The following is a 19671-nucleotide window of genomic DNA, read 5'->3' on the forward strand; positions in this document are numbered from 1 at the left end:
TGAGGCTATCTCTCAACATGGCCACTTCCTGTAGAACCACTGCACCGTCCTTCTTTTGTCATGATCTTAAAATGCGTATCTGTTCTCCCTTGGAGTTGTCTGGAAGAGAAGCCTTTTTCCTCTGGGCTTATTTATGCATTACAGACATGCTTAATCTACTCTCACATTTCCCACATTTCTCTCCTTCCTTCCTCTCGCCACTCAATTTCAGTTCTGACAGGAGGGCTAAGAATTCGTGATTCTGGCTTTAACAAGTTCTTAGCATCAGAAAAAAGATATTTCCCCCCTTGTTCTACTAGATTTTAGCATCTATGTTATCTAATTTTGCAGCTATAAAATGAAGGCGGCACCGACTGAGATGGCCCTCTGCTCTATAGCTTTCTTATCATGACACTCAAAAGCCCAGTATTTACAGAATTCTTCACATCCCACACACATGATCTATCATTGGTTCCTCACTCATCACAACCTCCTTGGGAGATCAAGTACTACAGATAGTCCGATCCACAGTTTACAGATGAAAAAGCTAAGATTCAGGAAGGGCAAAGACCGTTCAGTGGACAGCCACCAGGACAGTGAAAGGCCTCAAGTCCAGGCTATATAAGGACTGACTGAAGGAACCAGGAATGTTTAACCTAGAGCAAAGTGGGGGGGGGGGGGGCTGGAGGGGGGTGGGGGGTCAGAAGAGCAATGGGCAAAGTTAAAAGAGACAAATTCAGATCTGACAGAAGCAAAATTGGAATACGCTATCTTGGGAGGCCTTTAAGCAAAGGTTGATTGGCTTTCTCAAGTCTGCTCTAAAGAAGATTCTTTTTCAGATTCCAGTGGATCTAAATTAGAGTCTTAAGTCATTCTAGGGTTATGGCTCACTATGGTAAAACCTAAGAACCACTTTCTAAAAGTAGGATTTTTAATATATAAAATAAACTACATAAGAGTACAAAGGAAACAACCAATACTGAAATCATTATAAAAATATTTTTTAAGAATTGTTTATGAGACTCAAGAACCCTTCTAAAGTCCCTCCCAAATCAAATCTGGGGATGGTACCACAAGTATCTCTACAAGTATCCTACCAGGAAATATCAGAAGCGGAATTCAAACCCAGAACTCATCTAAGCCACTACCTCCTTTACAAACGATCCTGTTCAAAATGTGAACTTCACCGGAATAAGAAACTTTTTAAAAATACCATTAATTAATTTGCTGTCCCCAGTTTGCCAAAGTGATCTTGAACTGTATTGGGTATCCAATCCCTTTCATGGACAGGAACCATCAGAAGAAAATGTGCCCCCAAAGAAGCCAATCTGTTTCTCTGAATTCCCAGGAATATGCTGCTCTGGGCAAAAGAACTTTTCTCCAATGGTTTCAAAATAGGCAACATAAAAAAAAAGCAAAACAAAGATGCCTTCAAAATTGAAAAAGACTAAACTAACTCCCCTGCCCCCCAAAAAGAAAAAGCATGTGGCAGCAAAATCCAATTTACATCCATCCTCACTTGTGAAATGGCCCCGAGTCTAGACCAGGTGTGTGAGCCTAATGTAGGTCTGTGTGAGGGCCACCTACACCCGCCTCCCTGCGGTCCCTGAAATGTACCACAACACTGGCAATCTGCCCTAATACCGGCTAGGTGCCAGTCATTACTGTGGATAAGGCAAAAAAACACCTGGACAAATCGGATTCTCCGCCCTAGGGAAAATGCTTACCATGTTTGGTTTTCACATCTGAATGATTTTCTTGTAAGTGCTGGGATGGGGTGGTGAGGTGGGAAGCAAAAAGAGGGGGGGGAGATGAAAACTGGAGCCAGTACCTAAGCTACTTCAGCCTTAAGAAGGGTAGTTTATTCATTCATTAGTAATAGTCCAATGACGTCCACTGCCCTCAGGGTATGTATCCTGGTCTCATCTACGGCACAGCATTAAAATGAACCAATTTGAAGCCTCCCCAAATCCTAATGAAGTTCACATTTGGTTTTTGATGTGAAAGCGTTGATGAGGCTGTGATTTAAGGTTGAAACAATTTCTAACCACAGTACAAAGTGAGCCCTGCAAAAGGAAATATGGAATCATGCTCTGTCCCTGTTAAAGATCTGAACTGAACTAGGGCAAGGAAAATCCTGAGAGATGCAATTACTTAACATCCAAGATACCAGGAGGTGCTGAAATATTCATCAAGATATTCAAGGTTTTCATCTATAAAAACTACTTCTTAGGTTAAAAAGGCTCTGTTCACAAGTATGAGACAGCATTCTTACACAGAGGGAGTGGCAGATGCTGAGGTCACCAAATGGGATTGAAAGGTTTTTCAGGCTCTGAAAAAGGAGAGCACAAATTCATCTTCACAAGACAAACGGGAAAAAAAAAAAGAGGCAAAACTGTCCAAAAAGCCACGCATATGCTTTGAATGTTAAGTAATTAGCATCTAGTAAACTATCAAATAACATCTTTTTACATTCCTTGCTATAGAACTAGGAACTGATCATTTATCCTTCCTTTTGAGCATTCCATTTCATTGGCATTATAGTGAATCTCCACCTCATGCTTGGAGCAGATCCCAGAAGTGACAGATGCAGTAAGCATGAAGATTTCACGAAAAAAAAAAAAAATCCAATAGCGTATGGAAAGGCTGTTGGCTAAAAAAGAATCTGATACCAAACTATATGGAAAGGAATAGACCTAAGTGCTGATCAAAGCAAGCAGCATGCAATTTAACAAATGATTATTAAAAATTGATTATCATGCACTATTTTTACAGTTGATTAATATCCCAAAGGCCTTGCTTTCTTTTACTTCAAGCAATCTGAATTTTAATCATAATATGGGTATCTGATCTTTAAACCCCTCTTTAAAAAAAAATCTGTAAAAAAAATGGCTATGACAAAATACTTCAATTAAATGACTTTTTGCAATCCAATTGAATTCACTTTTATTTCATTTTGTTCATCCATATTCCCCAAACCCCTGGATTCACAACACATAGCTCAGAGTAAGAGAATAAAACCTCCTTCTCAGTCACTTTCTTTTGAAATAGGTCTGTAGATTATCAAGAATCCAGCCCAACCTCCCCTTTTAATTTTACGGTGAGTCCAGAATAATATGGAATGCAAGCACAGATGTACAAAGCAACTGCCTATACTTAATCATTTCCCCCCATTATGTTGGATGTTGGTGTCAGGAGAGTAAGCGATCTGTAGGGTGAGGACAATGAAATTCATTCTTAGAGTGCCTAAGATTTCTGCCATTACAGATTTAGAGAAGACAAATGTGGTCTCAGGCGTGAAGTCTACACCATAAAAAGATCTGGGGTTTTTTAATATAAAACTACCACTCTTAGTAAATATCGCCACTCTGTACCAGGATAAAAGGAAAAAACCCACAAAACTTAATTGTGATTAAAAAAATTGCAGGGGGAAGGGAGTTTTGCTTAATTCTCATAAAGAGTGAGTAAAGTGAACCCCTCCCAATTTGCCTCCAACTAAGGCTGAGGTCTTTCCCATACACTAGAAGAAATGGGCGGCCTACAGTAAGGCCAAATAGAGGACGTGTGAGTGTTCTCCACCAAGATGAAGGCAGCATGCTCAGCACGGTTGCCTTTCCCGGGGCTCCAAAGCCTCCCCAAAAAGGATCACCAGGGGCTGAGGCCTGGAAAGCCCCCCTCCCCAGTCTGCTGGGGTTCTGCTGAGCCTGGCAGGCTGCTTCCCTGAACAAATTCTGATCACTGAAGCTGGGAAGAGAAATGAGGAGAGAAGCGGCCAGGGGCATTAACACAGGGATGGAGGGGGGGGGTAGAAGGAGCAGAAAGGAAAAGGGGAAGGAAGAGGGGAGGGGGAAAGGGGGGAGTGGAGGGAAAGAGGGGAGGGAAGGGGGGAGAAAAGGAGGCGAGGAAGGGAAGGGGGAGCAGGAGAAATTGAAAGGGAGGAAGGGGAAGGAAGGGAGGAAGGAAGGGCGGGGGGGAAGGGGAGAGGAAGCAGATAGGAAGGGGGAGGGAGCAGGAAGAGAGGAGGAAGGGAGGCGGGGGAGGGGGTAAAGGGAGGAGGGGCGGGGGCGCGGAGCAGGCAATGGGCCGAGGGAAGGGGCGGCCCGGCCTCGCCCGGCGCCCCGCGCCCCGCGCCCCGCCGCAGTCCCACCTGCGCCCCCCGGCAGCAAGCCCGGCGGCCCCGGCCCGGCCCGCCTCCGGCCTCCGGCCTCCCCGCCGCCCGCGCGCCTCACCTGCCTAGAGGTGCCCGCGCCAGGAGCCCGAGGCGCCGCCGCCGCCGCCGCCCAAGTCCCGCAAGCTCCGCAGCCTCCGCGCGAGCGTCCAACCGCTGCCGCCTCCCGCCTGGCACTGAGCGCGGCGCGGCGCGCGGGGGAGCGCGCGGCCGGGGGCGGGGCCCGGAGGGGCGCGAGCGCCCGGCCCCGCCCCGGCCCCGCCCCCGGCCCCCACTGCGCCTGCTCGGCCCCGCCTCCCCCGCCCAAGGACCGCCGCCCTGGACCGGCCCGAGGAGGGGGCGGGGCGGACGGCGCTCCGGAGGGCCGGCCAGGCCCCGCCCTCCGCCCCCGCGCCGCTGACGGGAGGGAGTGCGCGTGCGCCCGCCCGCGACTACGCCCCGCCCAGCTCCGTGAGCCCCGCCCACCCACCCCGAAACTCCCTAATCAGTCTCCGGCTGCTCGGGGCCCCGCCCCCGCCTCTGCAAAACTCCTCCCACTGGCCCTCAGCCCCGCCCCCGCCCCCACCCTCCGCTTCGGAAGCGCAGGGTGCCCCCAGAGCTCCTCCCTAGGACTCCCACGTGGGGGGCCTGGGTTTGGATCCTGCCTTTGTTCCGCAGGCCCCTGGATGGGGGACCGGCTCACTGCCTGGCCCCGCAGGTCCCCCCGCCGTCAAAGGTGGCCCTGGACAGGGCACAAGGCCTCTCTCAGCCTCCGCTTCCCCACTTGCAAAATACCAAATTGTAAAATGGACAAAAAATTAAAAATTATCAAATGTAAGATTTGTAAAAAATATTTGCCTAAATATAAAATGGGGAAAATAAGCCACCTCCCTCCCTATTGACAAACAAGAGATTTTTTTTTAAATGTGATATTGTTGCTTCGTGTGTAACCTGGATCATGTGCATTAAGCCTCGGTTTCCCCCTCCCTGTCAAATAAATTCTGGATCGTGGTGACCAAAATGACCTCCCAGAATCTCCCTCCATTTGTTTTCTTCAGAGCAATGGGGCCCTGGGAGGTGGCTCCTCCGATGTCCTTGCCTGCCAGACTGAACCACCCTGGCTCACGATTGTACCCACCGGCAAGGCATCTTCACTTTTCTGGGCCTCGGCTTCTCCTTCTGTAACGTAAGGGGGGACAGACTGACTTAGAGGTGTCCAACTTAACCAGATTCAAGAGGAAATTATTAGGAGAGCAGGGCAGAGGGTTTTGATTTTTTGTTTGTTCATTTGTTTTTGGCCTTTCTTTGTATCCTCAGCACTTAGCACAGTGCCTAACATATTGTAAATGATTGACTGATTCTATGATACCAAGACTAGATGATTTCTAAGGTCCCTTTCAGTTCTGAGAGGTCCAAATCCTCTCATTCTACGATCTCCTCTCTGAAACCTGCAAAGAGTCCATTTGATTTGTGCCAGTCCTTCAGAGCAGGGGCATAGCTTCACCTTCTGGGCATTGTTGTAAATACTAGATTATCATGTGGGATAAATAATAATAATAAATTTCCTGCAGTCAGTAAAATCTAAGTTTCAATCCAGCCTATGATGCTGTTTGACCAAGGGCAAAAAAAAAAAAACCTTCCCTTTTGAATCTTTTCATCTGTAAAAAAGAGGCCATCCCAAGACCCTATCACACAAGGTTGGAGTGAAGCTGAAAAGAATGTTGGATTCAAGGCAACTGGCAAATACTAAGGGACCTCATAAGAGTCAGTTATTATCAAAGCCTTCTCTGGGCTGGCAGAGCCTGCTAACCTACATCTAATCATTAATTAAAGCAGGGCCTTTAACCCTCCTCTATATCTTGGTCCCCTTTGGCAGCCATTCTGGTGAAATCCATAGAGCCCTTCTTAGAATTATGTTTTTAAAAGCACAAAATAAAATATTGAGGATCACAAAGGACACCAATTATATTGAAAAACAGTCATGAGAGCAGCTAGGTGGTGCAGTGGATAGAGCACCGGCCCTGGAGTCAGGAGGACCTGAGTTCAAATCTGACCTCAGGCACTTAATAATGACCTAGCTGTGTGGCCTTGGGCAAGCCACTTAACCCCATTTGCCTTGCAAAATCCTAAAAAAAAAAAATTATGAAAAAATGTTAAATACTATGAATTTATCACTTGTTGATTTCAATTGTGATGTCTTGATTTTAGTAACATATTGTTTATTAATTTTATTAATACATTTATTAATTTTATTAAAAAGATAATCTGTTCAGAACTGGAAAGGACCAAGGTCACGAAGTAAAGAATCCTCTGATTCCAAATCTACAGCTCTGAGTTCTTCTATACAAGTAGACTGTAAGCTCCTTGAGAGCAGAGACTGTCTTTTTAGCTTTGCTTGTATCCCCACGCACACACTAAGCATTTAATAAATGCTTACTGACTGACATCTCTTCCTTTACATGGTGAGCTCCTTCAGAAAAGGGACTGTCTTTTGTCTTTCTTTGTATTCTTAGAGCTTAGCACAGTGGCTGGCACATTCAGTAGGCACTTTAGAAATGCTTACTGATGCCTTTTCCATTAGATTGTGAGCTGTTTGAAGGCAGAACTGTCTTTGTCTTTCTCTATCACTGGGGCTTAGCATAGTGCCTTGCACACAGTAGGAATTTAGTCATGTTCACTGATATCTCTTCATTAGTTTCTTTGAGAGCAGGAACTTTGTCCTCTGTGTCACTAGAGCTTAGCACAGTGTCTAGCACACACAGTAGGCACTTAAAAATGCTTTCTGAGGTCTTCCATTGTGAGCTCGTTGAGGGCAGAACTGGTTTTTGTCTTCCTCTTTCACTAGGGTTTAGCAAGGTACCTTGCACACCCTAGGAGTTTAATAAGTGCTTGCTGCCTTTTGTCTTACTCTGTATCAAGCAGAGCTTAGCAGAGTATCTGGCACAAGTTGGAACTTAATAAATGTTTGCTGTGGACTCTTCCATTAGATTTTGAGTTCTTTGACGGCAAGAATTGATTTTTGTTTTTTTCTGTATCATTAGGGCTTAGCATGGTGCCTTGCACACAGTAGGAGTTTAATAAATGCTTAGTGATGTCTCTCCCATTAGATTTTGAGTTCTTTGAAAGCAGAAGCTGTCTTTTGCTTTTCTCTGTATCACCAGAGCTTAGTATGTATCTGCACACAGTAGGCACTTAATAAATGCCTACTGTAGTTTCTTCCATTAGATGATGAGCTCTTTGAGGGCAAGAACTGTCTTTTGTCATTCTTTGTATCCTTAGGGCTTATCACAGCATGTAGCACACACAGTAGGTACTTAATATATACTTACCGACTGTCTGTTCCAGGCTACCTGCTTCACATTTATGGCCATGGCATTTGAGAGGCTCAGCTGGATGTTTTCACTCCTACTTTTAGGTTCTAAGTGTCATTTCTGGTGATTTACTCTTTGCCCTGGCGCCTGCCCAAGGATCAGGGAGTGCCACCTCATCAACTGGTCAGCTGAGTGGCTGCTCACACAGAGAGAGCAGGAAGAGATTGCACAACCAGCCACCACAGAGAAAACAGCCCCCAACCATCCAGAGCCTCCCAGCAAAGCTGGAGCCTGGAGGGGTTAGACTCTTGGAAGAAGTTCATGGGTGCCAGTTGGCACAGAGGCCCTGAAGGGCATCTGACTCGCCCCCGCCCTCTCTGTAAGATGGAGAGGCAGAACAAACCAGCAAGACGCTCTAGCCGGGCACAAGCTCCAGCAGCCTGGACTGGAGATAGGCAGAATGAACATTTCCTGAAACAGACATATACACAAAGAGATGGAGAATTCTGGTCCCCATATCCAGATGATGTTTTCTCTGAGTTCTAAGTTTTTTCAGTTTTTTTCTTTAAGAAAGAGAGCTAGGAAACCTGACTTACCACAAATAACCTGGAAAATAACATTAGTTACTACTACTGAACCATTTAAGGAAACCATATAAATCAGAGACTTGCAAGCCCCCAGATTGAAAGAAAACAAAACATGCAACCTCCACAATCAAGGACTAGTAAAACCTGGAGACTCAGAGAAACTTGAACGTGTTCTTTCAGGAATATTGATTCTTTTGCTTGGTTCTCTGGTATGGCATGCCCTGGATCTGGGCAATGATGGATAACTGAGTGAACAATTTGTAAGCAGGGAAGGATGATTGCTTCAAGAAAAGAAAGGAGGGGAAAAAAAACTCCCACCAGTTCTTTCAGTCTAACCAAGGACAGTTTTTCCAACCCCTGTCCTCTTTACATCCTCATGAGTAGGAAAAAATAACAGATGATGATAATACTGGCTAGCATTTATATAACCTTTTAAGATTTGCAAAATGCCTTCATGGATTATCTTTGAGGCTCCCTACAACTCTGTGGAGTAGATGCTTTTATTATTTCTATTTTATAGATGAGATAACAAGCCTGTGAGAAGCCAAGTGACTTAGGAAAGTGTCTGGGCCAGATTTTAACTCAAATCTTCCTAACTCTTCCAAATCTAGTTCTCTTTCTGTTACAGCCACCTCTCTGTCTAAAAGATAAGAGGGGTCTGTAAACCCTTGGACTTCTGCTTTACAAATTTCCTTCTCTATAAAGGAATGTAGTGGCGTGCATAAACATCCCCCTGGAAGCCAGAGTCAAGTCCAAAGTAAAGCATTGCCCCAGGTCAGGATCTTGACAGTCAGAACAGGATTAACTTTCAGAAATCTCAGATATATGCCCAACTACTACTCAGATCTGGTGTTCATCTAACAGAACTCTGCCTCTTCCTACCAGTCCCCAAAAATGATTCAGAAGAGGAGATGGAGGGGAAAAGAGAATGGGGACTCTGAAGGTGGCATCTGTCCTCCTCACCCCAGGTCTCCCACCTTCCTTTTTCAATTTCAGGCATTCATCAGGGACAATATTCCCCCATAAAACACGGACTCAAACACTCCCATGGGCCTGTTTCAGAGGCTCAAAGGGGGATGCTGGAAGTAGAAACTGTTTCCATTCCAAAACTTAACAAGGTATTCATCCTAAGTCACACAACTCACTCTACCTGTCTGGGTCCCCTCACTTTCCTTAAAGTTGGGTCATCCCCAAATCTCTCCTCCCATCAAATCTAAGCTCTTATAATCCTCCTGCCTGGGCCTAGATCTAAAAAGGGGTGTTTTCTTCCCTCCCCAGCACCTAATGCAGAGCTCAAAGAGGAGAGCCAGCCAGAGTCAGGGTCAAGACGTTGGCACCATTCCAAAAGAAGATCCCATATAAATCTAAGGTGTTCAATAAATGCCAATAAGAAAAATGACACTCCTAGATAAACTTAGCAGAAACCCTGCCAGGTGGTAGTTAAGTTTGGATCCACCTTGGCGAAGAAGAGGGTTCTCTTATGCATGTGTCTATCATTATTGGCTCATGAGCCCTTGACCCAGAGTCTGCATCTGGCTTGGCCAGAGCTCACGACACCCAAGCCAGCCAACTCCTCTGTCCTGTAAACATCAGACCATCCCAAGTCCTCATAAACAGGAAAGAAAGGGCACCAGAGTAGCTCAGAACCACCAACAGGCTTTCTAATTAATGCAGTGAACTTCATGTACTTCGGGCAAGAAAAATTCTAATTCACAAGAACTTCTGACCTTGCTTACATAGCAAGCAAAAGACAGAAGAGAAAATATCCACCAGTTCCCCAGTGGTCTTGTCCCATTCATAACAAAAAGCAAAATGCTGCATAAAAAACAGCTGGATGTTTGAGAGAATGTTTTCATTTTCATCTGGAAGTAGGATTGATGTGGAGACTTTCTATATGTAGACATTCTGGGCTTGGAATCAGGAAAAAAATGCAAATTTAGGTTGGATATCAGGGGAAACTTCCTAACAGTTTTGTTGTTCAATGGTTTTTTCAATTCTGTCCAACTCTTCATGTTGTCCTCCCTCAGTTGCGCAGTGGATGGACTTCTGGGCTTGGTCAGGAGGAGGTGATTTCAAATCCACCCTTTGACTTTTATTAGCTGAGTGACCCTGAGCAAGTCACATTACTGATATCTGCCTCAGTTTCCTCAAATATAAAATGGAGAATAATGACACCTACCTTCCAGAGTTATAGTGAGGATCCTATGAATTAATATAACTAACAGCACAGAGGTTGGCATATAGTAGGCAATTAATAAATAAATTCCTCTTCTCACTTAGAAAGTGGTCCCAGGGGTGGCTAGGTGGCACAGTGGATAGAGCACCAGCCCTGGGGTCAGGAGTACCTAAGTTCAAATCTGGCCTCAGACACTTAATAATTACCTAGCTGTGTGGTCTTGGGCAAGTCATTTAACCCCAATGCCTTGCAAAAACCTAAAAAAAAAAAAGGTCATTTCTGTAATAATCTACAAGGGAAATTGGTCAAACAGCCTGTAGATATTAGGAGCCAAGTGACCAATTCACCACCCCAACCTTCTCCAAGATTTTCAAAAACAAACTTGAAGGGATCTGAGAAACCATATATTATAACCCCTTCCCTCTTTGGATGGCACTGATTGCTAAGAAGCCAAATCTAACTCAGAGGTTTCCAAGCTGGTACCATAAGAAGCTTATCAAAAGGAACAGGTAATATTTAGTATTATTATAATATTATATTATATAGCACAACATTATCTTATTTATTGTTATTCTATTGAAAATAACCCCTTTGTATTACTTTTTATTGCATATTGCTACAAACTCTAGACTTAATTTTCTTTTACTTTAAATTTGCTATTTGCATGTCGTCTCTCCCATTAGATTGTAAGCTCCTTGAGGTCAAGGACTGTCACCTTTCTTTATACTCCCCCTGGCCCACAGAAGACACTTAATAGATGTTAATTGACTGACTGATTAAATAAAAGGTTTGGAAAGATTTGTTGAAATTCAAAGAGCAGAAGGGACTTTCTGAGATTAGGGAATCCCTAGTTTAGTTTAAATTGATGTTTGTAACTTTGACTCTTTACCCCTACCTCAGCCTAATCTCTCTATACCACATGATACCCCTTCAGATATCTGAAGACTGGGTTAAATATTCTCATTTCCTTCCATTCATCCTCATGTGTGTTGCTAGGGACCTCTCCAGACCTGGAGGCGGGAAGACTCATCTTCCTGAGTTCAAATCTGACTTCAAACACTTCCTAACTATGTGACCCTGGGCAAATCACTTCACTCTGTTTGCCTCAGTTTCCTCATCTGTGAAATGAGTTGGAAAAGGAAACAGTAAACCACTCCAGTATCTCTGCCAAGAAAACCCCTAATGGGAGTCACAAAAAGTTGGATACAACTAAACAACAAAATCCTCATATATCACAGATCCTTCTCCATCCTGGTTTTCGCCTCTACACAATGTTCCTCAGCTTATCAACATCTTCTCCAATTATCTCCACTCAGCTTATCAGAAGAGAGAAATCTGGGTGCAAGGGAAGAGTATCCAACATTCCTTTTTCAAAAAATGCTTTCTCTTTTCCCCCAATTATATGTAAACCCAACTTTCAATATTCTTTTTTCCTAAGTTTTAAGTTTCAAATTCTATTCCTTCTCATCTAGGCCCATCATGATGAAGATAAGCAAGCTGATATAAGTTGCATATGCAATAATGTAAAAACAAATTTCCATATTACTTATTTTGTAGCATCCCTTCTTCTTAAATCCCTTATGAAACATAGACCCTGAATAGATGGACAAAGGTCATATTCTGTCCAACAAGTTGGCACAGGAGTAAACATCAATGGCTGTTAGCTGATGAGATACCCTCTGTTCAAGATTCCTACCATGGGCTCACATGATTATGCAACTGCCCACCCCAAATGATTCAGTGGTAAAAGGTAAAAGTTTCCCCAAGTAATAAAACTGATTAGATCTGGTCCCAGACTACATTTCAGATAAGGGGGGCAAGGGCTTTGAGATGGAAAGACTCGAGTTCAAAGTGGCCTGGGACTCAGGAAGTAGCCTCGAATTGCTACAATGTGATAAGTAATGGGGATATCCCTAGACACACTCACTGTCCCCAGGGAGCTCTGGGAATCATCACCTCCTGAGCCAACATTCCTGAGCCTGGGCCTAGATGGGAGAGGACTTTACAGGGAGCTGATCTGGGAACAGATCCCAGGTCTGGGCAGCTGAGGTGGCACCACTAACATGGGGAAAGCAGTAAGATAACAGCTGTTGTGGAACGCTTAATTTGGAAGGAGGTGTGTGTCTGTGTGTGTGTGTGTGTGTGTGTGTGTGTGTTTGATCACAAGTTTCTTTTTAGCTACTGAATTTAGCACCACACACTAAATAGGTTAACGTTACAGGAAGTTTTAACTTTCTGTTTGAAACAGGATTCAAATCCAAGTCCTCAGGTTCCACATTCAGCCAATACTCCTAGCTATAAGAGACAAGGCTTCCCATTGCCATGTGCTAATGTCTCTTAGGGAAGGTATATAGGAGCCAATTCCTACTGGCTCAAGAGCCTATTATAAAATTTCCAGTGTGAATATTTACACCACAGAAATTGCCAAATACTCCAGCTAAAAGCCTGACTTCACTGTTCGTCAACTCTCTAGTTTTAAGGAGTAATGGAGATAACACTGATATAGGTAAAGCTTAAAAGTGTATCCTAGGGGCAGCTAGGTGAGGCAGTGGATAAAGCACTGGCCCTGGAGTCAGGAGTACCTGGGTTCAAATCTGGCCTCAGACACTTAATAATTACCTAGCTGTGTGGCCTTGGGCAAGCCACTTAACCCTGTTTGCTTTACAAAAAAAAAAAAAAAAAACCCTAAAAAAATAAAAATAAAAAAAGTGTATCCTAAAAAATTTAAAATGAAAATGAAAAAAACACAAAAAAGTGTGTTCTGCTCATAGATATCAGAGACTGGATCTGAATTCAAATTCAAAGATTTCTTCCAGGTCTGTCTATTGCACTAATAAAGGACTCTTCCAGCTCCAGGTCTAAGACTCCTGGGACTCAAAAGGCAACAAGCACTCAATCCTCTGTACCACACTACAGTCAGAGAAGCCAAATTTGCCCAAGGTAACATTACTAGAATGTGCTGGAGGTGAAATTGGAACCCAGATCTTCTGCAATTCCAAGTCTATCCTTCCTTCCAATACACTAGGTTTCCCTTTTCTGGGGATTTTTCTGTTACTTCCCCTCCTTTTTTGAATTTGTATTGCCAGCTTATCCTATTTCCAAATATAGGGTGTCCCCCCCAAAATATGAATTTGAACTGCACTAAGGTTTTTGAAACACCCTGGAGAGCCCTCCAGCCCCCTCCATCACCAGAGAGTCACAGTTTGTAACAAAGAGTATAAAAGAAAAAGAAAAAGAGGCCAATCCCACACAACTCAGCCACATGCTTAGATCTGCCCGCACACTTGCCATTATTAAGCACCCACTGTCCCCCACTCCACAGAGAGGGAAGGGGGAGGCAGATTTTCTCATCTTTCCCTCAGGGTCACCCTTGGGTCATTATAGCTACCCATCATTCAGTTTTTTGGTTTCATGGCTCTTATTGATGCTCGATTTTCAAAGTCAAATATGGATTTCACATTTACTCTTTTGCTTTTTTAAAAAAAAAAGAGATCAACTGATTTGAGGCCCTTGAACTGAGGGATATGATCTCCCCCTTTACCTCCATCAGAGGGAGGAATGACTGGTTTTGTTAGCTCTAGATTGAGCAATAACACAAATGGAGGATTGGGCTCCCAAATATCTCAAGCTCCCACGCAAAGTCCCTGCATCTAGGAAAGGCATTGGTTCCAAACTGAGCATCTAAAGTTTTATCTCCCTCATAGTGTTATTTATTTTAGTTTATTTTGGTTTTGTTCAAAGTAATGATTTTTTCAGAGGGTAGAGCTCTCAGTGTGAAATCTCCCTCCACCAACACAAAACAGAAACTTTTCTGCACCTTAGAGCCTTGGGGAATGTAGGATGCCAATAGGACTGTTTAATTTCTTTTTCTTTGTATCCCCAGGGTTTAATAAATGAGTTTTGACTTGAACTGAATTAGAGGGTTGCCTTGGGGACACAGGGAGTTTAATACAAGTAGGTGACTTTAGAGCAATGGGAGGCAACTAAGACTGACCTTCTGTCCTTTGCTCTCTTTGGTTTCTAGATAGGCATTTGCTACTTGTGTGATCCTGAGCAAATTACTCTTTGGGCCTCAGTTTCCTCATCAGTAAAATGAGGGGGTCTGAGGAGAACTCTGGACTTCCCCTTCCTTATTCCCCCCTTTCCAGTCTGGCTCTCAAGAACAGTAATCAGATTGTCTACATTAACAATCCTAGCAATCACCACTCTATCTGACTTCTCTCTTCAAAACACTCCTCCCAGGCCCCACTCTCCTACATGGATTGAATCCTTCTCATAGAACAAAAGTGTCAGACTCCTAACAAGGAATGGGTTCCTTCCATCTTTCTATGGAGTATGATCATTGCCTAAGCCAACTGAAGGACTCCTCAGACAGTTGAACCCAAGATCCTCCTTTGATTTTCTGCTTCATCTGAGAGCAGACATGGCTTCATTTATCCATGTACCTCAGTCACTTAGCACAGAACCCTGTCTACAGGATGCATTTAACAAATAACCTTGGACTGGAAGGCAATCCTCTATAGTAGAGAGAATAGAAAGACAGCGGCCTTGGCCAGAAAAATCCAGATTCTAATCCTGCCTCAGCTATTTAGTAGCAGTATGATTCTGGGCAAGTCAGTTAACCACTCTGGGTCTCAGTTTCTGAATCTGGAAAAATAAGGGGATCCAATTCAAAGGTCTCTGAGATTTCTTCCAGTGTTATGTCTATGACCCTACAGAAGAAGAACCATCTGTTGGCAGAAAATTCACATTCATTTGTCTCTCCCACCCCCACCCTTTGGCCATTCATTCTCTTTCAGTGTTCATTATTCAGGGATGGAGGAAAATATAAGCCCAATTCTCAAAGCTGCCCATGGCCCACATCTGCTCCCTGTTCCCAGAGGCTTCCATTTCTGCCAGTGTTTTTCATGTATGTAAATGCAGACATGGCTTCAAAGGGGATTAAGCTGCTCTGGGAATGAAAAGAGGGTAGAATTACAAACCCAAACAGCCAAGGCAGGTGAGAAGGCAGTCTCTAAAAAAAGCCTCCAGCCCTCCCTTTAACTGCATCAGATGTTCCTTGGGTCTTACTGGAAGGAAGGCGGAGAGAGAGAGAGAGAGAGAGAGAGAGAGAGAGAGAGAGAGAGAGAGGTGCTTGAGAATTAGAGCATAGAGCATAGAATCAGAGAATAAGACCTGGAAGGAAACATAGGATCTTAAAAATAAAACAAAGCATACACACACACAAATACAACAAAGAATATTGAATGAGGAAGAGGTATTAGATCATAAGCAGAAGTATAAAAAATTTTAGAAACAGGATATCAACTCTGAAAAGGGTCTTAGGACAGAGAATGTCAAAGCTGGGAGGGGTCTTAGAAATGGGAATGTTAGAAGTGGGAGGGACCTTAGGACAGAGACTCAATCAACAGAAAGTACTTTGGCTTTGGAAACAGAGGACCCATTTTCAAAACCCACTTCTGATGCTTGTTACCTGTGAAATCTCAGGTAAATCACTTAAACTCCCTGTACCTCAATGCCTCAGCTTCTTTATCTGTATTTGAATGTAACTTAATTGATTATTCCTTCCCTTACACTTTAAACTAATTATAGTAATAGGTAAGAACTGTTCTTGATGACATCCATTAATCAGAAACCAGTGTGAACCAGGGCCTGTACACCTCTTTCATTTGTAAAATCTTGTTAAAATAATTAGCTTATTTTAAGTCTGAAAATTTGATTTGGGGTGGCTAGGTGGCACAGTGGATAAAGCACTAGCCCTGGAGTCAGGAGTACCTGGGTTCAAATCCAGTCTCAGACACTTAATAACTACCTAGCCATGTGGCCTTGGGCAAGCCACTTAACCCCATTGCCTTGCAAAAACCTAAAAAAAAAATTTGATTTTATTTTCTTTGAAATTAATTTTTTCAAAGAAAAGCCAGTCCCTTGTTGCAAATATGTACAGTTAAGCAAAACAAATTTCCATTTTTAATCAAGTCCAGAAAAAAAAGTCTCCAGGTTTATCACCTTTCTCTCTAGAGGTGGGCATCATGCTTTATCATAAGTTAGAGTCTATTTACATAAAAGTTATAAGTTTAAGCAATATGGCTCCTAGCCCCCAAATAGGTTTCCCTATAGTTTTCTAGAATATAGACACTCAGTTGGGTTTTCTGCTTTATTTACATTTTCATCTTTTTTCTAGCTGACCTTGTAACAGTTGAGGACAAATTCAGATTACTTGAGAGGTTTGATGTCTCCAGGAAGCTGGAAAGGAGCTGCCTTCTTCCTCAGAGCTTCCCTCAGTCCTAGTCTCCTGTTTGGAGTTACTAGCAGGTTTTCCAAGCAATACTTCTCTTTCTCTCTTTCCCCTGGGTTGCACACTCATCCTAGCTCAGGTTCTGGATTCTTTGAATCTCCATCTGGTTCTGGGATCATTCCAAAGACAAATTCCTTAGGATGCACAACCTTCTCATGTGATGACTTGGATGGTAAGATGTATACCTCCTCACACTCAGTTGTGAATGGTTCAATCAAAGAATATTCTTATCTAAAGAAGATCATTTCTTTGGGAGGGGGAAAAAAGAGGGAATGATCCCCTTAGACAAAGAATGAAGGGGTTGAATAACATGATCTCTAAGATTGTGTCAGCTTTGTATCTAAGGTGCTAAAGTAGAACAAAGTATTTGACAGAAAGTAAAGATACAATAACAAAAGTATAACAACTCCAATCTGCAAGGAGTCTAGTGTACATATTTATTAGGATGAAAGAGAGAGACAGACAGACAGACAGAAAGACAGACAGAGAGAGAGAGAGACAGATAGAGAGAGAGAAAGAGAGAGAGAGAGAGAGAGAGAGAGAGAGAGAGAGAGAGAGAGAGAGAGAGAGAGAGAAATGTTCAAGCTGGGAGGAGCCTTAGAACAGGGAATGTAGGCTTGGAGGGATCTTAGAACAGAAGATGCCAGAGCTGGGAGAGGGTCTTAGGATAGGGAATGGCAGAACTAGGAGGGGACTTAGAACTAGACATGTCAGAGGTGGGAGGTAGTTTAGAAACCATGTGCTCCAGTACCTTCCTATTACTTCTTTGGAAACTGAGATCAGAGCAGCCTGGTTAAATAGGAAATTAAGTAGCAGATAAAAGACTGAATGGAACTCACTGGCTCAAAACTCTGCTTTGTTTCTGCATGTTATCTTTGCATATTATCTTAAGACTGAATTGAGTGTATGGGAAGGATTCAAATGCATCTGCTTTTAGAAAATGAATTTTGATAACCCCTCAGTGACCTGATCAGTCTCCAGTGACTCTCTCTCTTCCCAGCTGACACCTGGGGGCACCCAGGCTACCTTTGAGCCAAGCTTCTTTATTTTCAGCTGATCTGTTGACTGGCTTCATATATTTGTTCTCACTTTTAAAAGATAAAATAGTCCCAGGGCAGCTATAATCCCCGGTGCTAGCCTCATCCCATTTCTCCAGGTGCCCAAGCCTTTTTTTTTATCAATTAAAATATAACCTCTTTAAGGGTAAAGATTGCTTTTCTCTTGTGTGTCGCTCTCTCCTGTTTCTCCATCTTTCTCTATTTCTGTCTCTCCTTCTTCCCTGCCTTGCTGCATCTCTCTTTTCCTCTTTTTTTCTTTCCCTTTTTCTCTCTCTTTCTCTCTCTATCTCTGTCTCTTAGCTTTGTAACCCCTGCATTAGGTCATTCAAGGCCTTCAATAAACGTTGGCTTCTCCATCAACCCATGCAAGGGCAGACTTCAGTGAGCTAACCTCTAAATCTGCCCAGTTGCTAAAGAAAGTGAAGAGAGGGAAAGGGGGGAGGGTAGAGGGTGGGGGCGATTGGCCTCTCCCTCTGAGCATCCCAGTCCCCAAAAACAATGAGGGGAAACTCTGATCCAAATGAGAAAGAATTCTTCATCTGTCCCTCCTGTCCCTGCAATTCAGTTCTAGTGAAGCAAACCCAAGGGCTGGGGGACCAGTCCTGGGATCAACTGGGAGCCTCAGGCTCCTAGATTGGCCTAAGGAGCGCTCTGTTCTCCACACCAGAAAAAATGGAGAGTGGTCCAAACTGGTGCGCTGTGACCCTTATAATCTCGGGACACTGCTCCTCCTCTTCCCCACCCCTGACCCCAGATGCATCCTGGTGAAACCCACCTGCTCCTCTGAATGTTTTTCAGGGCATAAAATCAATGGAATGACAAAAGGAAACAATCGCATTGATGGAGTTATCAGAATCTGTGTCTCTGTCTACAGATGGCCACACACACACACACACACACACACACACAAACACACACACACACTCTATACACACACAAACAATATTGGCACACGTCATACAGACACATGTACACACACTGTATCTACACACATACACGCAATATATTCCCACACTATATATGCATATGTACACACTGCACACACATTATAGACATATGTGTGCACCTGCAATGTATATGCACACACTGCACACACACATACAAACACCACCTTACAGACTATATGCACACTACATACATGCACACACACGTGATATACACATACATGATACACACATCCATAGCACACACTCAACACACACACCATATATACACATAAATTATTTATATTTATAAATATATATACACACAGGCCCAGACAGGATAAGCAAGCCTTCTGTAACTACAGGACAGGCAGCTGTCACCCCCAGGCAACCCCCCTACCCCCACCCCCCTGTCTCAGTTCGCCACAGTTCTAGGCCCAGCTCAGAGCCCCAGCTGGAGGGTCTCTTAGGGTCTCTTCCTGTTCTCAATTCAACGGGTTTTCTCTCCGTGCCCCCCCTTAGCACCCCTGTCTGAGGGCTCCCCTGCCACTCTGTGAGCTCTCACCTTTCCTGGCTGGGGGCGCCGTCGGGGGGCGGGCCACCGGCACTTCGAATGTTTTCTTCACATCCAACACTCTGATTGGCTTGTCATCTGTCCCAGTCAGGGCCAGGGGGGTCCGTGGGGCCTGCTCATCCTCAGTCCCAACGGGCAGAGAGGGGATCGGGGCCGGAGGCTCGTCCTCGGGCAAGACCAGGGCCGAGGGCGTCACTGGGACGCGTCTGTTCTTTGTCTGGACGGGGGGATGTAGTGTAGAGGTGACCTCCCGGTCCTGGGGCTGGCCTTCAGGAGGGGGCTCCGGGGTAACTCGTCTGTCCTCAGCTTGCACCTTGGGAGGGGGCATCTGTGGGGCCCACCTGTCCTCAGTCCGCACCTTAGGAGGGGGCGTCAGGGTACCCCATCGATCCTTGGTGTGGCCCTCAGGAGGGGGCGTCTGTGGGGCCTGTTTGTCCTCAGCCTGCACCTTAGGAAGGGGCGTCGGTGTGACCTCCCGGTCCTCCAGCTGGCCCTTAGGAGGGGGCGTCGGGGCGACCCGCCGGTCCTCGGACTGGACCAGGGGCCCCTTGGAGCTCCGAATCACGGAGGAGGTGACGGAGATGTGCAGCCGTCGGGACTCGGGCGCCCCGTCCGCGGGCA

General features: G+C 44.5%; 1 protein-coding gene across 3 annotated transcripts in view; it reads right to left on the bottom strand.

Moving 5' to 3' along the window:
• CORO1C (coronin 1C) overlaps positions 1-19170 on the bottom strand; it is an 88893-nt gene extending 69723 nt beyond the window's left edge. Inside the window, exon 1 of one of the 3 annotated variants that reach the window (XM_074206072.1) lies at positions 19042-19170. The gene's annotated coding sequence lies outside the window, so the exon portion shown is untranslated. Of the gene's footprint in view, positions 1-4126; positions 4150-4208; positions 4327-19041 lie in introns of those variants that run through there. The other 2 variants (XM_074206073.1, XM_074206074.1) reach the window with 2 other exon arrangements.
• Positions 19171-19671: the final 501 nt, after the last annotated feature.

This window comes from Macrotis lagotis, chromosome X, assembly GCF_037893015.1.
Source record: "Macrotis lagotis isolate mMagLag1 chromosome X, bilby.v1.9.chrom.fasta, whole genome shotgun sequence".
Classification (NCBI taxonomy): domain Eukaryota; kingdom Metazoa; phylum Chordata; class Mammalia; order Peramelemorphia; family Peramelidae; genus Macrotis; species Macrotis lagotis.